The 17,686-nt window shown below is 33.0% G+C and overlaps 1 protein-coding gene across 14 annotated transcripts in view; it reads right to left on the bottom strand.

Annotated features, from left to right (window-relative positions):
- Nucleotides 1-17,686, bottom strand: part of LOC308655106 (uncharacterized protein) — a 413,636-nt gene that overhangs the window by 334,379 nt on the left and 61,571 nt on the right. For 6 of the 14 annotated variants that reach the window (XR_014023381.1, XR_014023382.1, XR_014023383.1 and 3 more), the window contains exon 3: nucleotides 1,334-1,422. The exons of the other annotated variants lie outside the window; for them this stretch is intronic. The gene's annotated coding sequence lies outside the window, so the exon portion shown is untranslated. The remainder of the gene's footprint in view (nucleotides 1-1,333; nucleotides 1,423-17,686) is intronic. 14 annotated transcript variants of the gene reach the window in all.

The raw sequence follows: 17,686 nt of genomic DNA, 5'->3' as shown, positions 1-17,686 counted from the left end.
ATTGAACATCATTTCACATACCTGTTGGTCATCCCTACTTCTTTGAAGGAATAACTATTCAGGTCCTTTGCTCATTTTGAAATTGTGTTGTTGCTCTTTCTGTTGTTGAGTAGTAACTGTTCTTTATATACCATGGATATTAAATTTTATCAGATAGGATTTAAAAATATTTTCTTCCATTCTATAGCTTATCTTTTCACTTTCTTGATAAAGCCCTTTGTTGAGAAAAAAATATTTTCAACAAAAGAATCCATTGTTATATCCCAAAGCATGAAGATTTTTTCTTATAGTTTCCATATTCTGTGCATATTACCCATGAGTTCTTTCATGTGCACAACTTCTTCAGGTAGAACCTTTAACATATAAATTCTAGCTATTTTAGATTCCCTACCTGATAACTTCAAATCAGTATCATACCTGTGTGTGGCTCTGATGATTTATTTCTTCAAATTATTTTTAATTTGTGTGAGGGTTATGGATTCTAGCTTTTTTTTTCCTGAAAACTAGGCTTATTGCATTGAGTAATTAGTAATGAGTTCATGGAATTTAACTGTGAAGATTTGTGTTAATATGAGTATGAGTTAGGTTCTATTAATGTTTACTGCGTTCATGTTTTTGTGCCAGAGGTTTACCTTTAGTGCACTTGTGCTTGACTCCTGTATTACCTGTGAGCTTCCCTAAGAAGTCTCCTTTATCCAGAGTCTGAGTCCTATAGCTCTTGAGGTATGGTTCTCTGCTACTACACTGGAGACTTGTTGGTGTTCTGGTATGGTGGAGGGGAAGTGCCCTCTAAATTTTATGATTCTGTCCTAGTCTTTTAGTGGGCCTATGTCCTGGGTGTGACATTCACAAGTGTCTTACTTCCTGTCCCCCCTCTGAGGTGAGACAGGAAGAGAGAGCTAGAATGAGGAAAATTATCTGGCCCCAGATGAGAGAAGACTCTGGGAAAATCTGTTCCCCTGAAGTGTAGGTCTCTGTTATGGAGAACCCATGGTTTTATTTCCCCCGTGGTTACTCTTCTCCTTCCACAGCAGAGCAAGGAGAGAAATTTCCCATTAAAACTTGGTGGGATTCCTAAAAGTAAAAATCCATGGAAGTGTAGGGACCTGCAGAGCAGTCCTCTGGGTGGCCTTGAGACTGACCTAGTTCTCTCCTTCTTTCCTTGCTTATACTTCTTAAGAATAACCATGGTATGTGCTGGAAATATAATATCTAGAGTCAAGGAAGAACTTACCCCAATAGCCCAGGGCTTGTTCCTGTCTCTCTGAGGGAATGTAGCATCTTGAATTAGAAAGGAACTGCACAAGTCAACCCCAGTTTGTTTCCCTCTCACCTGAAAGCAGGATGCTCTTCCAAGTTTTGCCAGTGAGTTCCAGGATCCCTGCAGTAACTCAGGACAGGCTCCCTTTCAAAATCCCTGTGCTGTGGTATAAGTGAGCACTGGTAAGTTTCTGTCCAATCTGGGCAACTTTCCTTAGCTTTGGCTTTCTAAGACTCAGCTCATAATGGATCCTCAGTTCCTTTTGTCCCTTGCTGCTTAAATATATATGAAATAAATCCAATTTATACTACGTTGTCTATGCATATATTCATCTCATGGACTCAGTTAAGTGAGTATCTACTGCATGGTGAACCAGTTTCTTAGATCCCACTAAAACTGTAGTCTTTAGAAACTTCTTTCTTGTGTCATTCTACATTCAGCCTCCAGCAATTCGTCAAAATCACCATTAAGTATTTTCTCATGTCTACAACTCTGTTGGCTTCTGTTCTAGGTAAGCAGGTGTCAGATAGAACTCTGGGTTTACCTGTTTCTCCAGATTTGGGGGATGGTTTTCCCTACTACTTTATTTGTTTGACAGGATCAAGAAAACACAATGGTTTTAATTTCTTTCAGGCGTTTCATGTTTGTGCCTAGAGTGATATTTATCAAATTCTTTATATGTTGGAACTACAACAGGAAGTCTCTAGTAGAAAAATTCTTTTCTTTCCTATCAGATTGCCAGAATAGGCTTCATAATCTGTTCTCTCTATGCTTTCACAGTGGTTCTCTATCATCTCTGGTTACAAATGCTTATATGCATCCTAAATTAATATTCTCCTGGAGGGTATTGTTCTAGTTACTCTCCCAGTGGCATTTGGCCTCAAGTTTCCTGCATGGTTTGTGGCTGTACTTAATCTCTAGACTTGTTATCTTTATTATTGGAAGGATCACCCATCCAATCCTCCTAGCTCTATATATTCCAGCAGTGCATAATTTATAATCATGAATAATTTTTTTATTTCTGATCATAATGCATATGACCAAGTGGGTTTGTATTTTATAAACCTTAGGTTTAATCTTTCTAGGCCTTGCTGAGTGACTTTAATAGTTTATACCTATTACAGGCAGGGTGGATAGAAATATAATGCCAAAAGCTTAGTTGTAAAAAAGCTTTTCCTAGAAATGAACTTAAATTACTATATCAAGCCCTTACCTTATATATATGGCAGAAAATTGGTCTTAATAAATTTAAGTTGTGCTTGGCCAACTGAGGTTTTTATCCATATATTTATTGCACTGAATTACCCTGAGAGCTTATACAAGTAGGTGTTCTTTTTCAAGTTGAAATGGACTGATTCCTTGAAAAATTCAATTTAACAAGTTTTAGTCATTTTCTGAGAATTTTCATCACAAGTTCATTGTGGATTTTGTGATTTTTTTCACAACTACTGATAAACTAATGTTATTTTTCTTTTTTAGCCTGGTGATATGATTGACACCATTAATTGATTTTCAGATGTTGAACTAGTATTGCATACCTGGGATAAATTAAAGCTACTTGTGATTCTTTTTATATAGTTTTGTACTTAATTTACTGATATTTTGCTGAAGATTTTTGCATCAATTTTTGTGAAAGATATTGTTCTGGAGACGTTTCTTGTAATGTATGATTTAATATTATGGTAATATTGAGCTCATAGAAAATGATAGGAAGTATTCCATCTGCTTCTACTTTCTGAAACACATTGTAGAGAATTAGAAATTCCTTAAAAGTTTTCATCAGTAAACTCATCTGGCCCTGGTGTTTTCTGTTTAGAAGTTTATTATTTAATGATTTAATTTCTCTAATAGACATAGACCTACTCAATATATCTATTTCATCCTGTGTGAATTTTGGTAAATTGAGTCTTACAAGCAAATGGTACATTTCATCTAGACACTCAAGTTTGTGAGTGTCGAAGTCAAGCTTGTCGGTTATTCTTTTATCATACAGGTGATTTTTTTACTTATAATGGGTTTGCATCCAAACTTATTAGCTGCAAATCTCATTAAGTCAAAAATGCATTAACATTCTTAATGTACCAGACATCATAACAGCACCACACAAACACTGCAGAGTGTCAGTTTTTTACTCTCATGATACCATGACTGCCTGGGGTCTGTGGTTCACTGCCACTGCCCACCATAGTGAGAGACTGTCCTAGTGCATATTAGACCCAAATTCAAAATTCAAGTGTATGGTGTCTACTAAATGCATATGACTTTCACACCATCATAGAGTCAGGAAATTACAATTCAGGGATCATCTGTACTCTTAATGTCCTTTGCAACTGTAGTGTTGTCATATCTTGCATTTCTAATGAATAATGTATTCGCTCTCTTTCTTTTACTCTGTCTAGAGGCTTATTGATTTTACTGATCTTTTCAAAGAACAACTTTCAGATTTAGTTGATTTTCTCTATTGATTTCTTGTTTATAATTTTACAAATGTCTGCTCTAATTTTTATTTTTCTTCTACTTTCTTTGAATTCTACTTACTCTTCTTTTTTTTTTAATTTTTTATTGATTATTTACTCTTCTTTTTTTTGAGTTTCCTACAATGGAGGCTGAGATTACTGATTTCCTATCTTCCTTCTTTTCTAATGTATGCACTCAATGCTATAAATTTATCCCAAAGTACAGCTTCATTGTATCTCACATATTTTCAAAAATTGCATTTTCATTTTAACTCAGTTGAAGATGTATTTTATTTTTCTAAAGATTTCTTCATTGATCCATTTGTTATTTAGAAATGTTTTGTTTACAAGTTATTTGGTATTTTCTAGCTTTCTGTTATTGATTCCTAGTTTAATTCATTGTGGTGTGAGAGCAGACATTATGTCATTTGTATTCTTTTAAATTGGTTAAGAAGTGTTTTATGAACTATCTGGTCATATCTGATAACATGATTTACTGGGATCTGTGGTTCACAGCCACTGTGACCTACGTAGTGAATTCCATGTGAGTTTGAGAAGACTACGTGTTATTCTGTTTTGGATTACTCTATAGACGACAATTTTGTCCAGTTGATAAATGGTACTGTTGAGTTCAGCTATGTCCTTACCATTTTTTTGGTCTTCTGCATCTGTTCCATTATGGATGAAGGGACATTAAAAATTCCAACTGTATAGTGATTTCATTTATTTCTTTCTGCTTGTAGCTTTTTGTCTCATGCAATTTGATCCTCTGTTTTTAGGCATAGATACGTTGAAGATTGTTGTATCTTCTTGAAAAATTAACCTCTTCATCATTAAATGATGGCTCTCTTTATCCCGGAGAGTTGTCATTGCTCTGAAGTTTGCTCTACATGAAATTAGTATAGCTATACCTGCTTTCTTTTAATTGGCCTTAGTATGGTATATCTTTCTCCATCTCTTTGTTTTTAATCTGTATGTATCTTTATATTAAACTGAGTTTCTTATAGAAAACATACAGTTGGGGCATATGTGCTTTAAGTTGGTGTATTTTAAGTGATCTTGATATAGTTGAGTTCAAATTTACAATATTTGTTACTATTTTTATTTGTGGTCCCTATTACTTAGATTACTGATTTTATATCTTCCTTTTCTAATGTATACATTCAATTTAAGTAAACCATAGCCATACTTACGGTTTTCACTCTAATTCATCTTCTGCTCTTTTACTGCCTTTTGTGGTTTTAATGAGCATTTTGGGTGACTTCACTTTTGTTTCTTAGCATCAGTGATTCTTCTTCTTCTTCTTCTTCTTCTTCTTCTTCTTCTTCTTCTTCTTCTTCTTCTTCTTCTTCTTCTTCTTCTTCTTCTTCTCCTCCTCCTCCTCCTCCTCCTCCTCCTCCTCCTCCTCCTCCTCCTCCACCTCCTCCTCCTCCCCCCTCCTCCTCCTCCTCCTCCTCCTCCTCCTCCTCCTCCTCCTCCTCCTCCTCCTCCTCCTCCTCCTCCTCCTCCTCCTCCTCCCCCTCCTCCTCCTCCTCTTCTTCTTCTTCTTCTTCTTCTTCTTCTTCTTCTTCTTCTTCTTCTTCTTCTTCTTCTTCTTCTTCTTCTTCTTCTTCTTCTTCGATGCTTTCAATGATTAATCCAGCTTCCCCTGCACATTTAAAACTAATCTAAGTCTACTTTCAAAAAACCTTATAACTGTGTGAAGTAGTGCAAGTAATTTATACAGACAAAATGATCCTAATTTCTCCTTTATATCCCAGTTGTCATGTGTTTTATCAGCATATATACATTAGTTATTATACACATAAACATTCACAACCGAAAACATTGTTGCTATTATTACTTTTAACTAACCTTATCTGTTCGGTAAATTAAGTAGAAGAATGGTAATTTTTCAAAAAAAAATTCAGTTACTTATTCTTTTTCTAATAATCTTCTTTACATAGTACTGAGTCTTTGGCCAATATAATTTGACTTCTTTCTGAAAATCTTCTTTTAACAATTTTTGCAAGACAGGTCTTTAGTTTGCCTGGAAAAGTAATTTCATAGTGCACAGAATTCTACGTTGTTTTTTTTTTCTCTTGACACTTTAAATATTTCACTGTCACTCTCTTCTTCCTTGTGTTTATTGTTCCTTAGGACCATGCAGATATCATTCTTATTTTTGCTTTTCTATAGGTAAGAATTTTCTTCCATCTTCTTTTAATAGTTTTTCTTTAAATTTGATTTTCTGCACACTTATATGCTGCCTATGTATATATTTTTGTTTGTTTTATTTTGCTTTTATTCTGCATTGTATTCTCTGGTCTTCAGCCTCACTGAATTGGTAGTTTAATGTCTGATCATATTTGCCTCCAGAAAGTCATTTATAGTTTTTCTACCATACCTTTGTTTTTAAAGCTTAATTGATATTTGTGGAGTATCATATGATGTTTCAATACACGTACATAGTGTAATGATGAAATCAGTGTAATTAGCATACCTCTGCTTCTTGTGAAGATTTCGGTCTGCTTTCTATGGAAATTTCTGCTCCAGTAGGTTGTGATATTACGTATCTGCCTGTCTGTTTTCCCAGTTTTGAGGCATGGTGGTTTGCACTGTAACCTCACTTCCCTGATAGATCTAAGTTGTGTTGTTGATTTTTCAGCCTTTACTTCTGTTAGGAACAACTGACAACTTTCAAATTCCTTAAATATCAGAACTGGACCTAAGATTTTTAAAAACAGTTTTTCCCCTGTAGATTGTGATTTTCTTTGGCTCAAATTAAATCAAGAATAGTCAATATAACACTTCCCAGACTCAGATTATTTCCAATAACTAGCTTCTCATTGATTAAAAATGTGTAAATCAATTGCATTTTCATGTTGCTTTTTAATTGAAGAAAATGATGTATAGTTATAGTGTTTGGGGATGGTAATATATTTGATATCAAGTCCTCAGTCTTCCTACAAGAGTGTTTTTTAGATATATTTTGAAAGCCGTAACTATCTTTAATAAAATTTGATTGTATCAATAATTTACGTTTAGTTAGTGATACTTTTAAGTAATTAAAAAGCACCTAAAATTTGTTAGAATTAATAGGAGAGACAGAATGCCAATAGTCATCTAGATGGGGGCTCTGGTAGGGTAGTAGTATCCATTGTTGCTATAATGAAATAATCTAAATTTACAAAATATAAAATTAAAGGACAGAATTTCCATTTATATTATAGTAGACTATAAATGCACCAAAAAAACAAATTTAGAAATTTTGAATAGAATATAACAATCTTATTAATTTATATTTGCAATTATAAGGAAACAAAACTCCTGGAATTCCCATTAAAAAATAATTTAGACACAGAGTTTAGTGTGTACAACTCTTCCATTCAGTGGAAGAGTTCTTGTTCAAAGATTTCCAGAGATGAACTCTGACTCTTTGAACTTGAATTAATATAAAATTACAAATTATATCTGGAATCAAGCTACTGTAAGTGAGAGTCAGCAGAAACTATAAACAAACCATTTGTATATGTAATTTAGATATTGAGAATGTCAATTAGAAACAGTAAATCTTTCTAAATGTTTAAAAAAGATAAGAAAATCATTCTGTTTAATTAAGGAAAATTTATATTATCAAAAATTTCCAAGTAAGATTAAGAAAATAAAAGCATAATTTAGAAATTAAAAGTTTAGAAATATAAGTTAATAAACTTAATACTTAGGGTAAACAATAGATTAGACACTATTAAAATAAGAATAATTAATTATAAAAGCGATCAAAAGAAATTATCAATTAAAACAGATACACAATGAAGTGAAATTTGAAAGAAAATTTAAGAAATATGGAAGAGAGGTTGATAACATATTTAACTGGAAATACAGAGAGAAAATAGAGGACATTTTATAAGCAGAAAACAAAGTGATTTTATCTAAGCACTTCTCAGAATTAATGAAAGAAAAAGTGACCTTAAATGTAGGTGAAATAGTACTGTCAGTGCTTTCCTATAAAATGAGAAGTTGGGACTAAATATTTATCTTAGCTGCATATGGTATTGTTCCAAATACTATATTTCTCATGCAATGGCTAATGAAGTTATGATAGAAAGTGTTTGCTTAGCAACCATTATCAAATGACCATAATCTCTCTCTCCCTCTTTTTTTTATCATTTATATGGCCAGTGTAGCCACAAGCAATACTTAGGACTTTATGGAGAACAAATGAAATAATGTATATGAATGTAATTTAAAATTGTAAAGTATATGTTATTTGTCGAAGTAGTAGTAATAGTATATTAGCAATTGTAAGGGCAATAGTGCTATCCTTTCTTTGAAATAATTCTAAATTGTACATTAACTTTAGTTGAGCTGGTCTTCTGTGATATATAACAATCCCCATGTCCACTTATGCATGTTCAGTGGGACTACCTAATGTCAGAGCAGTATCAGAACATTTTGAGATTTTTAATTTATTCATTGTATATTTATTCAGCAAAGACTTCATACACTAGACTAGGAAGTGGGAAGACTGACAAAAATATTTAAGTATGGTCTTTGTCCTTGAAAATTTCCAGTCTGGTAAGGGAGATTGAGCTAATATGTTATACTTCTGAAAGTTCTTATGCAAATCAGATTTTTCTTTTGCTTCTTCTGACTTTTCACCTACCACTCTGTCTTCTGTCCTTTTCCTGGTGTTCATCTCTTAACATGAAGGTCAGGTATCATTTTTTGACCTGAAGTCTTTCCTTAGTACTCTACCCCCCCATATAGGGTTAAGTATCTTCTACTCATTTATCAGAATATCCACTGTATATGTCTATTATTGCTCATTGTTTTAAAATCATATGTACATAACCATCACTATACTCAGTTATTTGAGGACTGGAATGCTACCTTATTCATTTTTTGTTCCATTGTTTGTTGTAGGACCTGGAATATAGTAGTAACTCAGTAAATAATATTTACTGAAAAAAATAGAAAAGAAAAAAATGTGGCTTTCGAGGGAATATAAATTACCTACTGAGAAATGATATCAGAATAAGAGCAGAATTCATAGTCTAACAATAGAAACCAAAAACTATAGCATAATATGCTAAATATTTTGAGTTACCATATACCTTAAACTAGCTAAATCTTTATATTAAAGTATGCATGATAAAATTAAGGGTATCTCCTAAAGGATTAAAATAGCATGTGATTTCTAAATAAATTGGTTAAAAAGTGGAATTAAAAATCAATCCCAAAGAATGCAAAAATATCACAGACAACCAGGATACTTAGAATACATATAAGACTATGGTAGAAACAATGCCATAAACACAAATATACTAAATTAATTAAGAATCAGAGATGACATGAAAGAAATCAAATAGCAGAAGAATGCTTATGGTATGGGGATATATATATATATATATATATATATATATATATATATATATATATATATATTCATAAACATGTAAAGAAGGCTCTTTGTTATAGGGATTGTACAGTTTCAATAAAATCAAGAAATTTCAGAATGATGTCTTTAATTAAGAAGTAAACTGGGTGGTTGATACAGGATACTCAGTAGTTAATTCTTCATGTCTTTCAAAGAACTGAAAAACATACAAATATTTTGGAGAAAACTCAGATTTTAATTTGCTTTTAAATTAAGACATTATGGCACTCAATAATAATGCTTGTGATAATTTTGACTCTCAGAAAACCGTGTTGGCATTGCCTTATTTCTCTTGTATGCATTTTAGTTTTTAAACCACCTGCTGCTTTCATGCTTGATGTACTATCTTCAAATCATTAAAAGATTGCAAAAGAAACCTAGTTTTTATAAGTGGCATCTTAGAAGTTGAGCCTTAGATCTGAAGGATGAGGAATGACTTCAGCTGTGGGAAAACTGGAATGTAGGAAAACATTTAAGCCAGTATCTTGTTACAAGATTTTAAAAAAAAAATCCCCTCTGCTCATTCAAGGGATGCTTTTTTTAGGGAATACAAAGAGTAGAATGAATTCCCCTATTTCCCCAGTTTCTAACCTGGCAATTTGCACCATCTGTATTAAATGACTCTATTTGCCCAATGGAGCAATAGAGTTTGTTCTATTAGCCTTTGTGAGATAAATGACTTGCTACAATTCTTCAGTTTAACTAACATGAAATTTCCACCATCCTGCCAGTGCTTAGTCTAGGTTTGAGTGTTGACAGAATGTCCACCAACATCATTGCAAAGGTAGACACATAACACTCAATCAATGATTCTCCTTTCCTCTCCGTTTTTTCTTTCTTTCTTCTAAAATATATCCTTTCATTTTTTGGACACTGTTGGAACAAATGGATTTTTAAATAATTATTTTTTTCCTGGTAATTTTGAAGAATGACTTAAATATTCACAGAAGATGTTACTTCATTATTTGTCCTGCAAACACAAGGATATATGATTGGAATAATAAGGTTATAATTAGCTACTATAATCTCATAATAAGAAAAGTTTTAGATATAATGTCTTCTTATGTAAAACTAGTGCATGTATCTTAGAGAAAAATTACACATATAAAAAATAGTTGGGCATGGTTGTGCAAGCCTGTAATCACAACAACTCAGAAGCTGAGGTAGGAGGATCACAAATGATTGAGGCCAGCCTCAGCAACTTAGCAAGGTCCTAAGTAACTTAGCAAGACCCTGTCTCAAAATAACAAATTACAGAAAGGGTTGGGGATGTGGCTCAGTGATTAAGCACTCTGGGTTCAATCCTGGTACCAAAACAAACAAACAAACAAATAATACCTAATACCACTATCTAAATATAACTACTAATGATCCCCATTGTACACACACATGCACACTCAAAAATGTCTACCAGTATCTACGTGTTCCATGTTTATTTGTAATCTTTACTTTTTTATTATCAACAATATTTTGAGCACTTTTATGAAATCTACCAATCTATTAGTTATTTATAGCAGGAATTGAGCTCAGGAATGCTTTATCACTGAACCACATCCCAAGTTGTTTTTATGTTTTAATTTGGCACAGGGTCTTGAAAAGTTGCTTAGGGCCTCGCTAAGTTGCTGAGGCTGGCTTTGAACTTGTGATTCTCCTGCCTCAGCCTCCTGAGCCACTGGGATTACAGGCATGCACCACCACCGATCTACTATGAAACAATATAGAATGATTTTCTTGAGTAGGTGTATAAATGCAGATACAAGCAATCATAGAGCAGAATTTAAATTTATCTGTAAGATTAAAATATTTATGCCTATCAATTATAATTTTAGTATTAGGAGTAAGAATATAAAATTACAAGTCAGCACAGAATATTTCATAGTTCTCTTGAAATTACAAGATAAAGGGAATTTACAAGATAAGGGAATCTTACTATTGTTTCAAAATTATAAGTTGTGTGTAAATTTGAATGTAAAAATTTTGTGTTTCAACTTTGAAATAAGATGCTTTCATTGTAAGAATCTGATCCACACATGAGTATCTGCCAGAGTTGGTTGGGGACATTCCGTGGCCTCTCAGGTTGTCTTTACATTTTTATTTTTTCTTTAGGGATTTTTTGTTATATTTTTTAGGCACACTTAACACTGTTTCAAAAGAGTCAATTTTATTCATTGCTTATATCCTATCCTAAAAATTTTCAACATTTTTAGTATTCAGAATAGGGTTAATGAAAATCCATCAGGATATTTTGAAGTTCATATATAATAATAATGCTGTAATGATTTACCTTACAAATGATGCATATTTTTAAGACTGATTTTTTAAAAAATAAAAGATAAAAAATAATACAGAGGACATTATAAGACTATTTTCCTGAAGAAGTACTAGTACATGGATTGCCAAATTGAATCCAATCTCCTTTTAAGGGTGGTAATCAATAGTCAAAGAAAAGCTGAGGGGGATTTGAGGATTTTTATATTCAAGTTTCTAACACTTTCTTTAACAAAATAGGGATCTTAGTAAATCAGTTGCAGAACAAAGAAATCCAGGAAAACTGATATGCAGTATGAATTATTTTGGAGATTATTGAAAAATATTTTTTTCCTTTTTGCTTTCTCTCCACTTTCTTGAAAATTTCAGAGTAACCAAATTTTTCTTCCCAATTTTTTCCATTTTTAGAAATTAAAAGGATTTAATTTAAAACATGCAGTTTTCAGCTATATTTAGTAAAGAATGTTATTGTAATTTTTTTTCCAAAAATAAATACTTCTTTGGTGAAATCAAATCAACAAGAGAATTCTGGAATACATCTATAACATGTTTTTATACTAAATCAAGACTACTTGTTCAGTGGATTAGATAGAGGGAAATGAAGGGGAAAAAGGGTGGATGGGGGAAAGACAGTGGAATGAATCTAACATAACTTTGCTATGTATGTATATATATACACCACAATGAATCTCCATATCATGTACATCCACAAGACTGAAGTCCTAATTAGAATAAGTTATACTCCATGTTTGTATAAATATGTCAAAATTGACTCTACTGTGATGTATAACTAAAAAGAACTAATAAAAATAAATAAAAATTTAAAGAGACTACTAATCTAAGAATATTTTGCATATTTCATATTTTTTAAAAATTTCAACTTAATCATTTTGGTCAATAAAACATCTCTTTGGGATTATATTTCAAACAATTAATAATTTCAAACGATTTTCTGGCAATCAGAAAAAAATGCTATCTATCTTAAGTATATTTAAGTGAATTACCTTGCTCTAGTAATAGTCATTACTGACTGATAGACTGATTTACTCATGAGAATTCTAAACAAAATAAGCTCTGTTATTTTATCAGCAAGGTATTTTCTGGATATGTTCTATTAATGCTGCTGTTAATCTCAAGATATCACTATTAGTAATGCTTGATTAATAGTAAAAATGAGGACCAGCCTTTATGCTGCTTAGATTTAGATCCTTTGATCTCACAATCCACAAATGTAAGCATAATTAGAATATTTAGTAGTATTGTGTTTGATAGAAAATGCAACTGAACTATGGACTCATTAAAATGTTTAAGTTTGCACAAAATGTCACTAGTACAATTGGGATTTAAATGTAGACTTTTATCCCAAATACTGTGCTTTTTTTTTCATTATACTATCATTCTTTTTAAATTATTTTTTTTATTTTTTTAGTTGTAGATGGACACAATGCCTTTATTTATTTATTTTTATGTGGTGCTAAGGATTGAACCAAGTGCCTCACATGTGCCAGGCAGGTGCTCTGCCACTGAGCCACAACCCTACCCCTTATACTGTCATTCTTTAGTTACCAAAAGATTCTAACCAATGTTTGTTGAATACCAACTATGTTATTCGTATTGTATTATGTAAAGGAAATTCAAGGTGAACAAGTCAAACCTTATCAAATCTTAGAGTCTTGTGGCTTCGGATCATAGTTATGTTAGTTATGTTAGTTGCCTGGGAGACAGGAGCTCTTACATCAGCCCCTAAATCCTGAAACTGAAAGGCAGTTTTGCTAGAACTCTCAATGCTTTAAGTGCTTAATGGGCCCAAAGGTCCTTGCAAATAAAACCTATGTAATCTGAAAACAAAATATAAAAACAAAACCACAAGGACCTAGCCAGTGAAGAATAACAGGACACTTTCAGAAGGAAGTTGAAACTTATAAGAGGGAATTGACACTGGGTGAATTTCTCTTTTATTGTGGATTTGGGCTAGAGGGTAGTCTGAAACTGTCACTGGCTCAGATGGCTAAAACAGCTAAAGTAGCTTCACAGTCTTTGTGACTTCAAGAATAGGATAGTGCGGGAGCGGGGCACAACCATCACAGGAGAATGAGGATCCAATGTTGTAAAGGAGAGGAGATGCCCCGCATTCTGTGTATAAATACTCCTGAGTCTGTGGCTGGCTCCTGAACCACACATGCTCAGAGCAGATTCTAGGAGACCAATTGAATTTTGAAAGAAAATGATTTGGAGCTGCTATCTGAGATGGAGTTTGTGGTTGGGAGTCCAACCAAATTAATGGCTGGCTGAAACTCATTAATTGTTTTATTATAGACTGGAGAACTATAATGAAGTCCATATATTCCATAACATAATGTTATGATTTGGATGTGAGGTGTTCCCCAAAAGCTCACATATGGGACAATGCAAGAAGTTCCAGAGGAGACATAACTGGATTGTGCGAGTCTTTACCCAATCAGTGAATTAATCTCTGATGAGATTAACTGAGTGGTAACAGAGGCAGGTGGAGTGTGGCTAGAGGAAGTGGTTAATTGGGAGTGTGGCTTTGGGTTACATATTTTGTATCTGGACCTGGAGTCTCTCTGCTTCTTGTTCACCATGATGTGAGCTGCTTCCCTTTGCCTCACTCTCCGCCCTGATGTTTTGCCTGCCTCACCTTGAGCCCTGAAGGAATGGTGCCAGCCTTCTATGTACTAAGACCGATGAAACCATAAGACCTCAAATAAACTTTTTCTCCCCTACATTTGTGTTGGTCAGGTCCTTTAGTCACAGCAGCGGAAAAAGCTGACAGAAACATATACCATTCACAATGTATGGAATCTAACTCTAAATTGCCCATTGTTCAACCTAATGGATGATCACTATCTTTTATCTGTGCTATGTATTTGTAAATTTTTCATGCAGAAGTGTTTTTTTTTAAACAGTTTACTTGTTAGTCCATTTTCCCATTCCACTTTTCCACAAGTTCAACTTCAGTTTCTTGACAGATTCTACTTTAAATGTGTACTTGATGTCACACTTTAGAATCATTAGCACCTCGTACAGGGTTTAGCATAAAGGAAACACTCAGAAAAAGTTTTTTGGTTTTTTTTTTTACTTAAATACTGAGTAATAAATTTAAGGTCCTTTGCAGCTTCTTATATAATACCACATAACTATTTTCTGTGAGCATCTTATAAGGTAAGGTGGTTTAGTGATTTCTTTTTACTTCTGCTAATGATTTATAAACACAAGTAATGGTATCACTTACCCAGATTTTGGCCAGTCTATTTGTGGGTGTTTTCTTCCTCTCTGGGTTCAACATAGCCTCAGTGTCCTTGAACATGAAGTCCTGACATAACTTAAGTTCCTCTTACTTTCTCTACATACTGTTATGTTAGCTAATAAGATGCACACATGCTGTACAATTAATTTTGTGCCAATAAATGTACATTTCCTTCTAGGTATAGTCTTAATCTTGCATCAGAAAGGTAAAACCTGAATTAATAAGTTTGCCGAGGAACCACTTCAGGTATTTTTTTTCCATAAAAATAATCTTGTCTTAGTAAATATAGAGCTAAATATATGATTATTCCCTAAACTGAAAGGTTCAGTTTACTGTATATATGTCATCATGAAATTGTTTTTAGTCATGAAATTTAATTTTCTAATTTCATTCTAGTTTTCTTTGCAAAGGAGATAAATGATATAAGTAAATTTTATGCAGATGGGGACGTTTTTGTCTGAAAGGAAATAAATCCCAATATTTATGAACTTGTATAAAATAAGCAAAAATAAAATGAAGATAAAATGTAATACCTAAGATAAAAGATATCTCCAATTGCTAGCTCTCATCATATTATTAACTCATTATAAACCCTTCAAATTTGTAATATGAATTTTCTGAATTGTCTCAGTATTTCAGGAACCATTTCAGTCAACTCACAATGAGACCAGTAGTGATTCATTTTTATGTAGATAGCTGTACATATCTCTTTTCTTACTGGCACAACACTGACATTAGGGGAAAAGTGGACATTTAATGAAAATAACACATATTTCCAAAGGTTCTAGAATCTTCACTAAAATATCATTTCTATAAAAAAATGCAACTTATCCTTAAAATAATCCAATCAGAGGTATTTGAATTTACCTGACATCTATCATCTCTTTTGATGTGTGACGTCATGAAGTCAAAGCTTTTGTACTTCAGTTTGTCAAAGAAATTAAGTTAAATCTAGAATTGATGAAATATATGAAATACACCATTCCTTAATTTCCTGGACATTTAGTCCTAGGAATCTTTGTACCAAAAAAAAACAAAACTTAAAAAAGGACTTTTATGTAATCTCCAGTATGAGAGAAAACTCCATACTTGATCTTTGATCATAATTGCAATATTTTGGACTTACAATATTTAGTTTTCAAAAGATTATTTAAACACTATCTCAGTTGATCCTCACAACAAGTCAACCAGATAGATAACACAGATATAATTATGGAAATTACCCTCAGAGAAATAATGTTTGTAAAATTATATGAAATTCAGAAGAATAGAAGCCTAAACAATTTATTTTGCTAAATTCACTTTATTCTTTCCTCAAAATATTTTGTAGTAGGATAAGGAGCTAATGAAAAAAAAAATTTTAAAAGCATTTGCGCACTGAGACTAATAATAAAATTAAAATTGATTTTGTAATATTCTTAATTAACTAATTCAATGACTAATACTCCCATTGAAATTAGATAGGTGTGATCTTTGTCATCAGACTTTCTAAAGAGCAAATTCATTAGTAATTAAACCATAGCATGAAATTAATTTTAAATACCCCACATCCTGTCTAGAAAAGCCACCTCACCAATTGTAATTTAAATAAAATCCTTTTGTTGGTCATAATTCCTTGCAGCAGTAGAGAAACCTTGACTTCTTATCCAATTTGGTAATGGACGATTTATTTTGGTTAGTAATTAGGTGATTGCTTGGGACATCCTTCCCAAACAATAGGTGTTTACGTGGCCCACAAAGTATTGTTTTGGTCTGGTTTGTGAATTAGCTTCTTTAATCAATCTGATGTAGTAAACAATGGTTCATATAGAGGACTTTTAACAGGGAACAAAATGAATATGAGTGTATATTTCCTCATATCTCAGCAAGATCAAAGGATGCAAAGTGGTCCCTGTGCACGCACTCTGTCCAGGTTTCTGATTCTGCCTCCTGCTGCTCTGAGTTGTAGCTATTCCCAAATGAGTTGTGGTCTTCCTTTAGCCTCAGCCTTCACACGTGCTGTATGCCCTGTCTAAAACAGACTTTTTTTTTTCCTCTTTTACTCCTGGTGATCTTCTACTCAGCCTTTAAAACTCATGTGATGTCTCCTTCATCCATTGAGTCATTCCTGCCTTTCTGGAGTTGTTACACGCGTCCTCTCTTAGACTTCAACTAAGTCTGTTGTAAGCTGGCATTTATCACATCCTTGAGATTGTAGCTTTGCCCTTTAGTCTTTTACACTGGATTCTGAACCTTTAGATATTGGGGACATGCACTGGCATCACAGGGCAGGGATAAATCCTAGTGCAGCACTTACTAGCCAAATGGGCACAGACAAGTAAAGAAATCACTCATCTGTAAACTGAGGCTAATAGTAGTAGGTATTTAGTTAATCAGGTATTTAATGGATTAAATGAGTAAAACTCTTAGAAAAGCTTCTGGCATGTATTATGAATTCATATTAGATGAATTCAATGTTAGATACAAAAATTATTCATCTTTCTGCCTCCAAATGAACATAGTACCTAAAACATATTGGCTTTCTAATAACAAGTGATTTTTTTTTTTCTTTTTATACCAGGGGTTGAAACCAGTAGCACTTAGCCACTGAGCCACATACCCAACCTTTTTTAAAAAAAATTTTTCCTTTGTTCTTTTTAGTTATATGTGATAGTAGAATGTATTTTGACATACATATATGGAGTATAACTTCCTATTTTTGTGGTTGTACATGATGTGGAGTTACACTGGTTCTGTATTCATATAAGAACATAGGAAAGTTATGACTAATTCATTCTACTGTCTTTCCAGTCTCCAACCTTCCTCCCTTCCCTTCATTTCTCCTTGTCTAATCCAGTGAATTTCTATTCTTCCATTTTTTATATTTTATTTAGAGACAGAGTCTCACTAAGTTACCTCCTAAGGCCTCACTAAATTCCTGAGGCTGGCTTTGAACTAGTGGTCCTCCTACCTGAGCTTCCCAAGCCATTGGGATTACAGGAGTGTGCTGCACATTCAGCTAATAATGAGTGATT

Source organism: Spermophilus citellus (genome assembly GCF_964194105.1).
Source record: "Spermophilus citellus genome assembly, chromosome: 8".
In the NCBI taxonomy this organism is placed as follows: Eukaryota; Metazoa; Chordata; class Mammalia; order Rodentia; family Sciuridae; genus Spermophilus; species Spermophilus citellus.
Note: the sequence above shows the minus strand (reverse complement) of the source record. Positions and strands in the feature narration are given on the sequence as shown.